Source organism: Macadamia integrifolia, unplaced genomic scaffold (genome assembly GCF_013358625.1).
Source record: "Macadamia integrifolia cultivar HAES 741 unplaced genomic scaffold, SCU_Mint_v3 scaffold149, whole genome shotgun sequence".
NCBI lineage: Eukaryota > Viridiplantae > Streptophyta > Magnoliopsida > Proteales > Proteaceae > Macadamia > Macadamia integrifolia.
This window is the reverse complement of record NW_024868226.1, coordinates 267,873-284,256: the sequence shown is the minus strand read 5'-3', so window position 1 is coordinate 284,256 and position 16,384 is coordinate 267,873.

Here is a 16,384-nt window from a genome sequence, read left to right as displayed (position 1 = left end):
TCCAATTACATACATTAAGAAGCCAAGGAGTGGAGTTGGGTCAAATTGTGGGACACGTTAACAACAGGACCCTCTGAGCTAGAGAGTCAATGCAGTGCTGTTAATCTCTCTACTAATGTGTGAAAAATTATAGTCCATGAAAAAAAAAAAAAAAAAAAAGACAAGGGCGAATATCCTGGATGATAGGGGACAAATGAAGGTGGTGGTTTTGATGGGTTTTTAATCAATTGAATCAATTCCAGGTTGTCCGATTCCACACTGATCTTGTCAAAGCATTCACCAATGGAGTGGAGGAGATTCCCTTAGATGGCCAAAGCCTCTCCATCAAAGATGGAATCAAATTGTATCGGATCGGATACAGCCAACTTGCAGGAGCCATTATAATCATGAACTAAGAAACCCAAACCTCCATTAGTCAAATTAAGGAGTCTTGATGCCTCACAATTTATCTTGAAAACTCCAAAAGGTGGGGAGGGGGGTCACCAATTATAACTGTTTGAGGATGATCTAGCTGGACTTGGCCTAGGAGGGGTAGGGATAGCAGCAGTAGCATGGATATACTCACTGTGAACTTTATGGGCCTCTATAGCCACTTCAATGGGTGTCCAATCCCTTCTCTTAAAGATATGGTTGTTACGGGCCTTCCACAAGAACCATGAAATAAAAGAACGCAAGGCCTATAGGCTCTTTGATGGTCGCTTGATTCCCAAAGCTCAATGCATCCCAATTTTTTATCCATAGATGAAAGAGCGACTCCTCTGTTTCGGCACAAGGTAAGCAAAGGAGCTTCCAAACCAAACTGCTCGAGCGAAAGTGCATCACCAGAGGACATGGTCAATAGATTCAGATTGAGCTCCACACCTTTGGCAAGAGGGATCAATGGGAATATGACGCTGCATGAGAGCTTCACTGGAGGCCAAACTTGACCGCAAATCTGATCTGATCATTGCTAAGTGTAATGAGTTTATTGGCCAGCATCTCAAGTCACGGAATAGGGGGTCCAATAGGGAATTATATTTTACCAAAAAAAAAAATGGAAATTGGGAATTGGTCTCAAGAATTCTAGAATTGGCCCTCAAATTGAATACTCAGCGATTCTTGGATTTTCTCGACATGAATCAGCCGTGTCAAATCAATCAGAATCAATATCGTGTTGGTGTACAATGTCTTGTATTCCATCACAGTTTAATCCAGGGAGTACTAGTGCAGGCGCTTCATTGTTAGTGTATGATGTCTTTTATTTGAGGGTAGTTTTGTGCTTTTTTCGGATTAGGGTTTTTCGCTATATATTCATAGCAAGTGTTTCTTTCTCTGTAACGCAAGCAAGACTGAGAGGTCTGAGGAACAAGCATTGTAATACTATTCTCCATTGATAGTGAAGCAGGATCTCATCTCACTGAGGACGTAGGCAATCTTGCCGAACCTCGTAAATTGTGTGCATTGCTTGTTTTTGTTTTTCCATTAACTTCTGCATCATTTTAGGGTTGTATTTCTACAAATTGGTATTAGAGCTATAGGTTTCCATTTCTAGGGTTTACTATCATGATGGCAGGGAAGTGATCGAATGTCAAGTATGATATCGAGCAGTTCAATGGGAAGAATAATTTTACCCTCTGACGTCAAATGATGAAGGATCTTCTGATACAACAAGGTTTAGCAAAAACGTTGTTGGGAAAGTTGAAGAAATATACAAAATTACTGACTATGACTAGGAAGAGATGGAGAAAAAGGCGGTAAGTGCTATTCGATTGAATCTTTTTGATGATGCCCTACAATATGTTGTGGGTATCGAATCTACACCACAGTTATGGGCGAAACTTGAAAGCATCTACATGACGAAGTCTTTAACAAACAAGTTGTTTGTGAAGAAATAATTGTATTCTCTACAGATGGAGGATGGTACGGATCTATTAAAGCATCTTAACATGTTCAATCAGATCGTAAGTAAACTTGTAAACTTAGAGATTAATATCGAGGATGAAGAAAAAGTGTTACTGTTACTATCTTCACTCCCAAAATCGTATGATCACCTCGTAACGACTCTCTTGTACGGGAAGGAGACTCTTGAGATGGATGAAGTCGTGGCTGTCTTCATCCAATGAATCAAGAAAGAAGGTCAGCAGTACGAAATCTCAAGGAGAAGGTTTTTTCTGGAGGTGATAAGGAGCAGGAAAGAGGGAGATCAAATTAAAAAGGATCTGGGAAGAGTCGATCGAAATCAAAAGGAGCAAAGACAAAGGTCTCTTATTACTATTGCAAGAAATAAGGTCATCTGAAGAGAGTACTTAAAGAGAAAGACAGACTTGAAAAAGAAAGGTGTAGATAAAGCATCTACGGAAACTAGTGTGCTTGATAGTTCAGATGGAGATGTACTCTCTATATCATCAGGTAAGAATCAACCTTCTGATTTTTGAATTTTAGATTCTAAATGTCTATATCACATGTGCCCACATAAGGATTGATTTAATACATATCAACCATATAATGGTGGGTCTGTCATAATGGAGAATGATGCTGTGTGCAAGACCATGGGATAGGCACTATCAAAATCAAGATATTTGATGAGATAGTAAGAACTTTAGCAGATGTGAGACATGTACCAGGATTAAGGAAAAACTTAGTATCTTTGGGGGCACTTGACTCAAATGGCTGCAAGTATGTAGTAGAACGTGGAGTTCTCAAAGTTATTAAGGGTGTTATGATTGTCAAGAAGGGACAGCTAGCAGAAAACCTATACAAACTCATAGAGAGCACTGTTACAGGTGGAGCATATGTGACTACATATGCAGGATCTGATACAGATGATACTTACTTGTGGCATATGCTACTAGGGCATATGGGAGAAAGGGGATTTTATGGAGCTTCATAAAAGAAAATTGTTGAAGAGAGTGAAAACTTGTAAACAAAACTTTTGCAAGTGTTGTGTGTTCGGGAAATAATGCAAGGTTAGTTTCAAAACATAAGAGTAAAGGGGTACTTGATTATGTACACAATGATTTATGGGGTCCTTCAACAACAAAATCTAAAGGTGAGGCAAAATACTTCGTGACATTTGTTGATGATTACTCAAGGAAAGTCTAGATCTACTTCATGAAGCATAAAAGTGAGGTGTTCACTAAATTTAAGGAACGCAAGACTAAGGTAGAAAGGAAGACAGGAAATAAAATTATGCACTTGAGAACAGATAACGGAAGAGAGTACACGTACAAGCTGTTTCTAGAATTATGCAAAGCTGAAGGGATTACACGTCACTTCACGGTTCTAAAGACACCACAGCAAAATGGTGTAGCTGAAAGATGAACAAAGTCTAAGCAGTATATCTTTCTTAGTTTTAAGAAAGGCATAAAGGGATCCAAGTTCACAGAAAGTTGTGGTTAGTAAGGATGTTGTGTTTGATGAGTATCACATAGTGAAGTCAAATTGTAATTCACAAGCAGTTGATGAAAATAAAGAAGATTCTACTGTGCAGGTGGAGTTAGGTGAGTTAGAAACAACAAAAGAGAATGAGTCATCCAGAGAATTACCATGACAACAAGAAACAATAGAAGTTCCCTATACTGTGGCAAAGGGTAAAGGGAAGCGTACTCAAAAAGCACCCGTGAGATACCTGTTTGAGGATATGATTTCCTATGCCTTCACTGGAGGTACAAGTGATCCATCTTCCTACTATGATGCTTTGAATGATGCACATCATGATAAATTGATGGCAACTATGATAGAAGAAATGAAGTCTTTGTAGAAGAACAAGACTTAGGAGATTGTGAAAAAATCTCAAGGGAAGAAAAATCATTGGGTGTAAATGGGTCTTTCGTAAGAAAGAGGCAGCATATGAGAAGGTGCTTGAAAGGTATAAGGCCAGACTTATAGCTCAGGGCTATGCATAGAAGGAGGGGATAGACTACAATGAAATATTCTCTCTAATGATGAAACACACTTCGATCCGAGCACTACTTGCTTTGGTGGCCATGTGTGATTTGGAGCTTGAACAGCTTGATGTAAAGACTACATTTCTTCATGGTGACTTGAAGGAACAAATTTGCATAGAGAAGCCTGAAGATTTCAAGGTGCAGGGAAAGGAATATCATGTTTGTCTGCTTAAGAGGTTACTTTATAGTCTTAAGCAATCTCCTAGGCAGTGGTACAAGTGCTTTGATTCCCACATGATGAAGATTAGCTACACAAGAAGTGAGTATGATAGTTGTGTTTATTATAAAGTGTCAAGTGATAATTCCATTATTTAGTTGATGCTTTATGTTGTTGACATGGTCATTATTGCGAAGAATAAACATGATATAGTATCTTTGAAGTCCTTGTTGAGTGCTGAATTTGAGATGAAGGATCTTAGTGCTGCTAAGAAGATCCTTGGCATGAAAATCCTTAGAGATAGAAATGCAGGTAAACTTTGGGTAACTCAGAAGAGGTATATTGAAAAGATGTTAGAGCATTTCAACATGGAAAAGGCTTAAGCCGGTTAGCACTCCATTAGCCAGCCACTTCAAGTTATCTAAAAGGGAATGCCTTACAACACATGAGGAGGTGAAGCAAACGTCTCAGGTCCCCTATGCTAGCGCAGTTGGGAGTCTCATGTATGCTTTGGTTTGTAGCAGGCTAGATTTGTCTCATGCAGTCAATGTTGTTAGCAGATACATGAGTAATCCAAGGAAGGAGCATTGGAATGCAATTAAGTGAATCTTCATATATTTAAGCTAGACTAAAGATATATGTGTTATGTTCAGTGGTAAGGGAACTTCCACAGAATTGGCAGATTATGTTGATTTTGACTATGCTGGTGATTTAGATAGGAGGAGGTCTACTACAGGGTATGTATTTACATTGGCTGGTGGACCTATATCATGAAGGGCAATGCTTCAGTCTATAGTTGCATTGTCCACTACAGAGGTAAAGTACATGGCAGCAGTTAAGGCTACCAAGGAAGGAGTCTGGTTGGTTGGACTGGTTCGTGAGTTGGGGTTGGAGCAAGGATGTACAATGTTACATTGTAACAGTCAGAGTGCCATACATTTTGCAAAGAATCAGGTGTTTCATGCAAGGACAAAGCCATCTCTATTGATGTGAGATTTCACAAGATCAAGGACGCTCGTGTCAGAAAGCAGTATTCACTTGAGAAAATTCACACAGATATCAATCTTGTAGATATGTTTACCAAGCCAATTACTACAGAGAAGTTCAAGTCCTGTTTGGACTTGATTAATATTACTCATTATTGAAGATGAGGAAGCACCAAACAGGTGCCGGTTTGTACCTCTAATGAGGTACGGGTATGAAGACGTTTACAGGTTATCTTTACAGGGGCCTCAACAGAATTCAAGCCATGCTGGAGATTGTTGGTGTACGATGTCTTGTATTCCATTATAGTTTAATCCAGAGAGTACTGGTGTAGGCGCCTCAATTGGATAATAGATTGTTGGTGTATGATGTCTTTTATTTGAGGGCAGTTGTGTATTTTTTTTTTTTTTTTTTTGATTAGGTTTTTCGCTATATATTCATAGCGAGGGTTTTTTTCTCTACAATGCAAGTAATACTGAGAGGTGTGAGGGACGAGTGCTGTAACCCTATTCTCCATTGATAGTGAAGTAGGATCTCATCTCACCGAGGAAGTAGGCAATCTTGTCGAACCTCGTAAATCTATGTGCATTACTTGTCTTGTTTTTTCATTATCTTTTGCATCATTTTAGGGTTGCGTTTCTATAGATTGATCATAGCTTATTCCAATCCAAGATAATCCATTCACCAATTTAATTTCTAATTTTTGAATTAATCAATATTTTTGGTAATGATTTCTGAATTAATCCATATTTTTGGTAATGATTTCTGAATTAATCAATTAAGGGCTAATTATTGTTGTTATGGTAAAAATATACAACCGTCAAGGGAATGCCGAAACAGGACTGAGCGGGCAGCAGGCCTAGAACATACGAGACCTAGCGAACAACCTGGGCCCGACAAGGTTGCCCATCCAGTCTAAAGCAGATGCCCGGACTAGAAGTGGACCGGCCAACCTACTTTACCAAAGGGACTTCGATAGACGAACGGCTAAGCAAGCACAGTGTAGGGAGGTCATTACATGAATGTTCTTCCGTTTGGCTATCCAAACTACTAAAGGCCAACTGCAGTAGTTCCTTGACTAAATGGCATGTCCCGAATATTCACCAGCTAAACAATAAGTAGTATGAATAACTTGTCGCTCAAGATGAGTCCCACAACAAATAAACCACTTGACTCAAGTCGACTGACATGAAATTCTAATAGCTTTCCTTATCAAGATACACCTAAGAGGACTTATGTAGTGCCCTGCTCTTTAAACCCAGTTTATTAGTCGGTTGATTCCGTTTGGTCTTGCAGGATCTGAACCAAAAAGGGTCGATGTTGGTGCCCTATAGTACATGACTACAAGGGTGACTTCGAATGCTGGGTGGCCAGACAAGATTGAGCCAGTACCCAAGGTGATTCTTACGCCTAGGCCATGCCCTTGCACTTATAACAAATCCATGTACGAATAGGAAAGATATGTCGTCATGTTAAATGATGAGAACTTAGTCCACAACACGTGGTGAGAGTGAGACACGTGTTAAGATTTCATTTTCCTCCAAAATACAGCAAGGTTGGCTTGTTTTGGCCAACTGGTGGGTGTCATAGGTAGGTGCGAGACCCACTAGTGTGACCCACCTGTATGGGTAACGTGGACCCCAGCAAGCCCGACTTGGGTGAGCACGTGTATTTTAGATTCCTCATCCAAATGAGGTCTCGTATGCCTAATAATGTCGGCTATTTTGGTCGGTATCACGATTTAATGCATTTTGGTTCCTAAAGGGGAAAAACCAAACATGCCTTATAAGATATTTATTAGCCAACGTTTAAATAGCATTTATGCCTTCCTCTCTCTCCTATTTATGATTTTCAGCAAACTTTAGTGAGAGGAGTAACGACGAGGGAGAAAAGAGGAAGAAGAAGAAGAGAAGGAAGAGGGAAGAAGGTTCCCCCTTGGTTTTTGGGGTGGCATCTTACCTTTTCATTGCCGGAATAGTGTCTAGTGACTTGAGATCTGCATTTGGAGGTAAGTAATACCCAAAACCCTTGAGATGTGATGAAACCCTTTTTATGTATGGTCAAATCAAAGGGATAATGGAACCTTTGTGTGATTTCCTTAAAGGTTTGAGGAAAGGGAAACAAAGATTTGAAGTTATTGATGTGACATTTTGAGTTTGGAAAGAGGATCCCAAGTTTTGGGGTTTTCTGAGCTAAGGTATGATTCCCTTTCCCAAATCTTGATGATGACTTAGATCCATAGAATAATCAAGTAAATGAAGCTTAGAATGTATAGGAAATGAAGTGGGAACAAACCCCTTGTGTCCCTAAGAGGAGAAATGAAGAACGGAAGAAGAATAGCAAAACCTGCAGAACACTGATGGGTAGCATCGGCGGAACGTCAGACCTACCAGTGTGACCCCCAGTCTTACCTAGGCTTCTGGGCCTACCAACGGGTAGGACCAGTGGGTACCCTAACCCACCGATATGACCCACTGGTCTCTCTTGGGTCAATCGATGAGTAAGATCGACGGGTGCCTGACCCACCGGTATAACCCACCAGTCTCGTCAGTGCTTCTGGGCCTACCGACGAGTAGGACCGGTAGCACCCACCGGTTCCCCCTGGACCTACCGACGGGTACCAGACCTACCAATATGACCCGCTGGTCTGGGCAATTTGCATAGGTGGGTTCACCTACCCACCTGTATGACCCACCTATTGCCCAAATGAGCTCCATTGGAACTCAAACTCAGTGACAACCTCCTTCATGCTATTGTACGCATTATGACCATATCTTACGTTATTTATAATTCTGAAATGGACGTATTCTAAATTACTATCTGTGTTAGGTTTTGAGACACTCATCTTCACTCTGGATCTTACTCGTACTGCGAGTGCATATTCTTCTACAAGAATAGGTAAGTGGGGAGAGGACTTTGAACTTATTTTTGGAGTGTTTTTAGAATCTTATTCATTCATATATTATCATGACATTATGAATTCTCATGCATATGCTTGATTTATGTTGTATGCATTTAGAGATGAACATGTGGTATCTTTATATTCTCAATGATTGCTACTTGCTATTAATATGAGCATGGATTGTTAATGATGGATTATGATGATGATTTACTAGACATGTGTGGGATTTCTAGAATAGATGACGTAGTCATCTTGGAAACAAATGTATTGGTACAATGTGGTATAGAACACGAAAATACTATGCAGTCGTACTATCTCATATAGGAGCATGTGGTTAGGATTTCACATTCCCTCATGTTACGACCCTTCCCAATGGGGGTTTACGTGTTAGGTTATCATTAGGGGGAACCACCGGTTGTGGACCATTGTGGTAGTTAGAAGTACGCCCGGCTGATCATTAGGACAGTTGGTAACTTTGGTGACATATTCAGAGGGCCAATCGTACTACTTTTATTTTCTACTATGGTTTGGCCACGATTTACATTTCTGTTGTGGTTTGACCATGATTTACTTTTTTGAGTGTTCACAGTTGGCCTTCTCTAAAATTCCTATGGGCGTATCACGGAATGGGGAACGAGCCTCGTACCTAGGGCATACGCGCACTGTGGCTGTGAGTAGCATGAAACATATGACCTAGTAATGAATGCTTAGGTGAAAATAGGTTAAAATGAATCTTATGCATATAGTATCATTTGAATTGCAATTGCTTGTGTGTGTCTTTCTTTCCATTTACTGAGCCAGTGAACTCACCCCTTTTGTACACACTTTTTTTAGATGATTGTGCAGGCTACCCGGTAGAGGAACCTATGCGGGGTCTCATCGACGAAACCTCAGTGGTGGATTGGTGGGTCCTAGAAGGATTCGACCATGATGACTGTTGCCCGTGCAATAACTATGTTGCAGGGCAACACTAGTAGACTTTAGTTATAGTTCTCATTTTTTATTCTTTTGGTATATACCCTTTTTGTGCTCTTGATAGTTAAATTGTTATTTCTTGTGTAAATATCATACCTACGGGCCCATATTTAAATATATTGTGTATAAAAATTTGGGTATCAAGAGTTTATGAGGATTTATAGGTATTTACATACGACAAGACTTTCGCTGAATTTCATTACTTTATTTCATGTTACTTGTGGCTTGCTGTTTTGCGGTTACTATATCTGAGGATCCTAGAGGTTTTGGGTTACTTGGAGGGAACCCGGTCACCGGTCTGGTTCTATTTGAACGGGGCGTGACAACTTACTAAGTCCAACACGTGAGCTACGAGAAATGGACTAATCCTAGTCCATAAGGATGTGTTTGGTTGTATAATTCGTTGGAGTTATATTTCTGATTTGAGATTGATTCCATAGAGAGTGGATCTGTTGAATCTTATTTATTTTTGAGATATTCTGGAAAATTGATTGGTTACCCATAATTCTGTTATGTATTTCTTCCTGAAAACTGTTTGCCTTATTTCTTATATGAACAACATTTAGAGGGGTGGAACTATGTGTGTTGAAAATGAGTTTTACTATTTACTTTATTTCTTATATGAACAACATTTAGCTTTAAATAGGTGTTTTAAAGGAATTACTATGTCTAAGTAGAAGCAACTCCTAAAACAACCAAATAGTTTTAAAAAAAGAGAATCATGTTTCACTTGAAAGACTCTCCAATGAATTATACAACCAAACACATCCTAAAGGACTCTTGACAGAATATCAAATCTTCTTTGAAAGGAAGGATATTTTTCCATATCCCCTGAGACTTGACCAATGTGCTGAGTTCCCATGGCTAGGATGTCCTCTTTATTCACTTCCCATTACAACTCTTGCTATTTGAAACTCCTACCAACATGAGGAAGTTACTAAAGTGGGACTGTCACTTGATGACTACCTTCCTTCAGGTATAAATGCCCAAGTACACTCCATTCCAAAGGACCGACCGTTTTCTATTCTTAATGGAATTATTTGTTTTCTGAGAGGTATGACTTAGGCATTGGAGAGTTCCCTGTCGGATCATCCCAACACTCACTCTCTTGTGTGTGTTTTCCTTTGCAAGATGCAGAGACCTCCTAAGATGATTTCTTGCTGCAATAGATTGGTGCTGTTCGTGGGAAGCAACTAATAGCAAGAGCCACTTACTTGAATCATGAATCTGCATAATGGGCGCTCTTTCACACCCCCCGCAATGCAGGGAGGAAAAGTATACATGGAAAATGCGGGCCAACAGCTAGCTTCGCCCACCACTAGTTGCTCTACTGACCCCTGGAGGGCCACCAACCACCTTTTTTCTTGCTTGACCTAAAATTTATCTTTATCTTAGTTGTAAGGCGAGGTAAGAGTGCAATTACCCCTCATTCTTGCGTCTGAGTCTACATCTAGCAATTACATCTCTACCTGGCTATTATTGCCTATCCATCTTGCTTGCTGGCATGGGCCCTTTATGGCCTATAGTGCCATGGAAAAAGCGGTCGTGTAAGAAGGACCAATTGAAGTACATTAGTTATGGCTTTGGAGATTCTGACAAGAGTGGGCAAGTAAATGACCTGTAATTACAACTACTGGAGACCAATGACATGTTTTCCAGTTTCATCCACCAATTCGACACCACGTTGCCCCCGGGAGGTACCCGTCGTACCACCAGTCAATGGCCAATCCACAAGACAAGCTACAGATCAATGTAACAGATTGGACTCTACCAATTGGCAACACCCAAGTCCTATACAAGCTAACAAACAGGGAGATGAAGTGAGCCGCGCAGGCCCCCTAATGGGGGCCACCGCAAGAGCCCTCATCCCTCCATACCCGCAGGGCCTGCCAGCAGGCATTCACAAGGCAAGGCACATAAGGGGACGATTGGTGGAAGTGCAAACTCCAGTAGGTCCGCTCGAGGATCCAAGTCACATGCCCAAAGCCCTACGAGTACAACTAACCCTTCGAGAGGCGACAATGATAGAAGGGCCGACCTGCCACTGAGAGCCAGTCCTAGGAAAGAAAGTCCTTTAGAACATGGATCCCCGAGGCACTCCGTGAGTGAGTTGAACCCCAACGCAGATGGGAACTACATCAGTAAAGCCCACACCATATGGCCGAGGTACCCCGTGATAATGAGGTCCCACAGGGAGATGCAACTGATCAGGCACGACAATGAAGGCGTCGAAATGAGTGCGGGTGGTGTTGGTCTCCTGAGGAATCTGAGAATTTTGGAGTTGCACAGATAGATCCTGCTCCGATAGATATCACCCATCCTTATAGTGAGACGAGCTTGGAACTCCGGATTCCGGAGTTGGATGAAAAGGTGACCAACATGAAAAAATCAGTGACGAGAGTACTGATTATCTATACACATAACTGCCTGTTGATTTAACTAAAAAATGCGAAACTCCCTAGGAAGTTCAAAACACACACCTTCATTCTCTATGATGGGATGACTGACCTAGTGGACCATCTCTGACATTACAACTTGGTGATGTCCATTCAGTGCAGTTCAAACGCAGTCCTCTACCGAGTTTTCCCTGCCTCACTCAAAGGAGTGGCACTGAAATGGTATTTGACTCTGAAGTCTCAGTCAATCCACGACTATGATTAATTGAAGCCGCCTTATCGCCAGATTTAAGACTAGCATCCAGCAACAAAAAACCACTCACAACCTATTCGATGTCTGGTAGCGTTGAGACAAGTCACTCCATGACTATGTTGTTTGTTTCACAGAGGTAACTATAGCCATCCAGGACTTGGAAGTGGCCACAACCTTCAGCAAACTTTAATAGGGAGTAAGCCATGAGAAATTAATCGATTCCCTATCCAAGGATTACTAGGAAAATCTGTCAGAGCTCCTAACCAGATGTTAGAAGTACGTGACAATAGACAAGAATCTGACAGCATGTAAGGAGATGGCCCAACCACCCCAAGAACAGAAAAGGGGAACAGTAAGTCACATGGACGATAAACGGGACATAAAAAGAATAAGAGCCACCAGCCCTAAGAACTCGCCCCTCACTTAGCTGGGCTGAGCGTCATCCAAGGTGTTGCTTGAGATCAAAGATAAAAAAATTCGTCTGCTCCATTCGATGTTGTCCAAACCAAAAGAACGTGACCTAAAGAAATATTGTCATTTCCACAAGGAAATCGGGTATTACAGGGATAACTGTCGAGCTCTGAAGAAGGAGCTAGAGGAGCTAATCAAAGCAGGGTGCCTTAAGGAACCCAAAAGCCGATCAGGCAAACAAGAAGGACGAATAGAATCGAATCAGCAACAAGGGGATTTATGAATGGGAGACAAGATGGCTAAAGGGCAGCCAAATGATTGAAAGCCAGAATACACCAACAAGCAAATTGGCCCCATTATACAAGCCATTCTAGGTGGCCTGAGAAGAGAGTCCATATCACACCCCAATTTCAGTAGGCCCAACTTACCATTAGGAATACCAGTGGTGTGAGTAAGACGCGTATTTGTCTTACAAACCTACCAGGATCTCTGATAGCAATACCTTAACATTAACAATCTCACAACACAAATCAACCAATAGCAGCGGAATCAAAGTATAATAGTGGAATCATAATTAAAATGGAGAACATCTAGTGATATCATATATATACATAACCAAGTTATTCCATTACAATTATCCATGACTTATAATTAATAAGTCCAAAAGTATACCATCCATAATTTTGTATTAGAATAACAAAAATACACTAAGCATCTCATGGTGCCGTGTATGCACAGAAGTCGCAAGCACAGTCCTGGTCATGTTCCCCTACTTCTGGTATCCACCAATCGCTCACTCCATACTTTGGTCCGGAGGATAGAGAGTCACAAGCCATAGGCACGATTGTACCTGCATCATCATCTAAAAGGGGGACATGCACAATCAAGCATAAGCATTCACATATATAATATTTCATGATGACATGAATACAGAAATTAAACACCTAGTCCATAATGCGAATGATGCAATCCATTTGATTATTAATCCACCTAACAATACAACTAAGTCTGGTAATGCTACTATGGCACATTAGGTTGTATCCTTGGTCTCGGAACCGCCATCGACTAAATAGCGATACAAACCCTAGCCATGATTAGAAGCCTATAGAGCCTAGGATGCGACCACTAGTCATGTAGCAAATGCCTGATAACCCCCTCCTGGTAGTCATGGCACCGATATCACCATCGACCACGCCGGACAAGTTTCCACCTCCGGCCACAATCACATTGTACCGTAGGTGTGGCATTTCGGGAAGGTTCATCGAACATACCACTATTGGGTTATCCAACACGTTACCCCCTAATGGCAATGAGACGTAGCATGGGGAATGTCACCTAACTACAATATCCTACATGCCTTTCATAATGATACAATTAGTATGGACCACACAACATCGGGATCACCATCGGCCACGAAGCAGGTCCATTTCCAAGTATAGTCCCAGGGTACACAATACCGTGAACACATAGACCACAAGGTGTAACCCACGACTATATACCTATCTAGCATGCATAGCAGTTGAGTAAGGACTATGCAACACCAGGATTCCCATCGGCCATGAAGCGTATCCATTTCCAAATGTAGTCTCAGAGTATACAATATCAGGAACACATCGGCCACAAAGTGTAATCCGTGACTACAACTAATTCTAATACATATAATCAATGTATGAATGCAACAAATATACGACAATCACGATACTGGTACCACCTTAGCCACACTGGATTCCATTTCACAACCTACATCTCATATCATTTCCATCAAAATATAACATGTTATAGAACATCATCATCATTTAAGCAATTTAAATAATCATATGAAAATCCTACACATGCGAGCAGTTCTATAATAATTAAACAAACCCAAAATAAAAGTGAACCATCCCTCACCTTGTTTAAGTTCAAACGGATCGGGTTCCAAGTACGGCCACCTAGTGTTCAATTCAATTCTGGCCTTGAGGTACGTGTACGTCTCTATCCTAGATAGAAAAGGCAATTAGGTGTTATTGCGTGTTAGGACCATCAGGGAGAAACCATAGGGTTTAGCCCAAAAAGAGTTAGACACTGTCCAACCTGGACAGTATAGGTTATCGGATTCAGTCACTGGAAACAGAGTAAAAATCCATCGGATTCATCAAATGGGAATCCGATGGAGCAAACAGAGAGCTCATAAGAGCTTCCTATTCACCGAAAATAACCCACTGAATTCAGCCCCAGGTATTTCCGGTGGTTTTTTATGGTGGAAACACAAAAAGGTGCCCGTGTCAATTGGGGCTTTCTGACTCGGGTCAGATCATCGGGATTTATTCTGTGGAGTTTGTAGGGGTGTTCCTAGCATCATTTTAAGCTAAAGAAATCTTGATTCCATCGGGCCATTTGGGAGATACATTGCTCAAATGATCAAAACCCTAGATGATCATTTGATCACAAGTGTTGCCGGAGTTCACAAGACTTGGTTTGAGCTCGGTAATCACACCGGGGATGTGAAATGATCGTTTTGCGATCTCTGGGAGGTGCCGGGGTAATGATCACCTCTTGTACAACTATCCTAGGTCAAAATGAAGAGAGAGAATGTTGGAGAAGTGGAACCTACCTCCGGTAAGGATTCAGGCAATGATGCGGGCAGCCGGCACCAAGGTGAGCTCCAAACTCCTTCTTCCTCTTCTTTTTCTTACTTTCTCTTCCCTTTTCTCATCTTCTTTCTGTCTCCCATGTTTTGTTCAAGTGAGAGGTGAGAAATGAACTTACCTCTCCTATTTATATCAAGTTAGGTCCTTAAGGCCTGTTTGGTTGGTCCTAGTCCAGTCCAAGTAGGTTAATCCAACCTTTGGGACACGCGGGTTCGTCTCCTTGAACTTATAAGAAACACAAGTCATGGAGAAAGTATGGGAGGGTGCATGTGCTCATTCGGAATTGTTCCCGATGCGGGAGGTGGGGTCCATTGGCATCGGAACCAGTTCAGTAACATGGGTGGCCACTGGATTCAACCCACTAGATTCAAGCCCAGGTGCTTCTAGTGGCATATTTCTGGTGGTCAACACAGTTTGTTGTCTTGACTGCTTGTTGTCCACAAGTTGGTCTTACACGGGTAGTTACCCTAGGCTGTGCACATGGCCTTCCGGCAGTTTTGGTGTGTGTTGGGATTCAAGGGTAGAGTGTCGGGTCATTTACTATCTGTGATTGGAAGGCTTGAATCCCCTCCAGTTGGATTTCCAAGCAACACACGAGCAAGTGGGGTCATCTCTCCCCCTTTTACAATGGGCAGCTATAAGCCAAAACCCGAAGGTACTTTCTAATTCTAGTCTGAGACCTATCACAACATTTCAAATTAGACCGGGTTAGGGCACGGGTGTAACATTCCCCCCACCTTATAAAAATTTTGTCCTCGAAATTGAACGTACCTAATAAATCAAACAATCCGGGGTACCGCCTCTTCATTTCATCTTCCTGTTCCTAGTATGTTTCTTGTTCTGGGTGATTCATCCATTTCACCTTGACAAAGGAAACAGTGTGAATGCGGAGAGTATGGTCTTTCCGGTCAACAATCTTCTTCGGATACTCCATGTAGGCAAAATCCTCGTCCAACTCACGTGGTATATAAGTCAAGATGTGAGCGGGGTCAAGATTTTACTTCCTCAGCATGGATATATGGAAGACATCATGTGTACCCTCCAACTCTGGTGGTAAAGCTATCTTGTAGGCCACCAGTCCAATCCTCTCTAATACATCATACGGTCCCATAAATCTAGGACTTAGCTTTCCCTTCTTTCCGAACTGCATTACCCCTTTGACTAGGGAGATCCTCAAGAATACCTTGTCTCTAACCCCAAACTCTAGATGCTTCCTCCTGATATCTATATAACTCTTTTGTCTGGACTGAGCTACCTTGATTCTTTCTTTGATCACATTCACCTTCTCACTAGTGGCATGTATCAAGTTTGGACCTAGAATGTGTTGTTCACCAACTTCGTCCCAATACAAAGGAGTCCGGAATTTCCTACCATACTATACCTTGATCGTAGACATCTGATGGTGGCCTAGTAGCTGTTGTTGTAGGAGAACTCAATAAGAGAGATGTGCTCATTCCAACTGTAACTCATGTCCAAGGCACATGCTTGAAGTAGGTCCTCTAAGGTCTGGATGGTCCTCTCTGACTATCCATCTGTCTGTGGGTGAAATACCATGTTGAAATTCGATTGTGTGCATATAGCCTTCTGTACACATGTCCAAAACTTGGAAGTGAATCTAGGATTTCGATCGAAGATGATGCTAATAGGTACACCATGCAATTGGATGATGTTGTCAATGTACAACTTGGCCAACTTGTCCATAGAGAAAGTCACCTTAATTGGGATGAAGTGAACTACCTTGGTCAAGTAG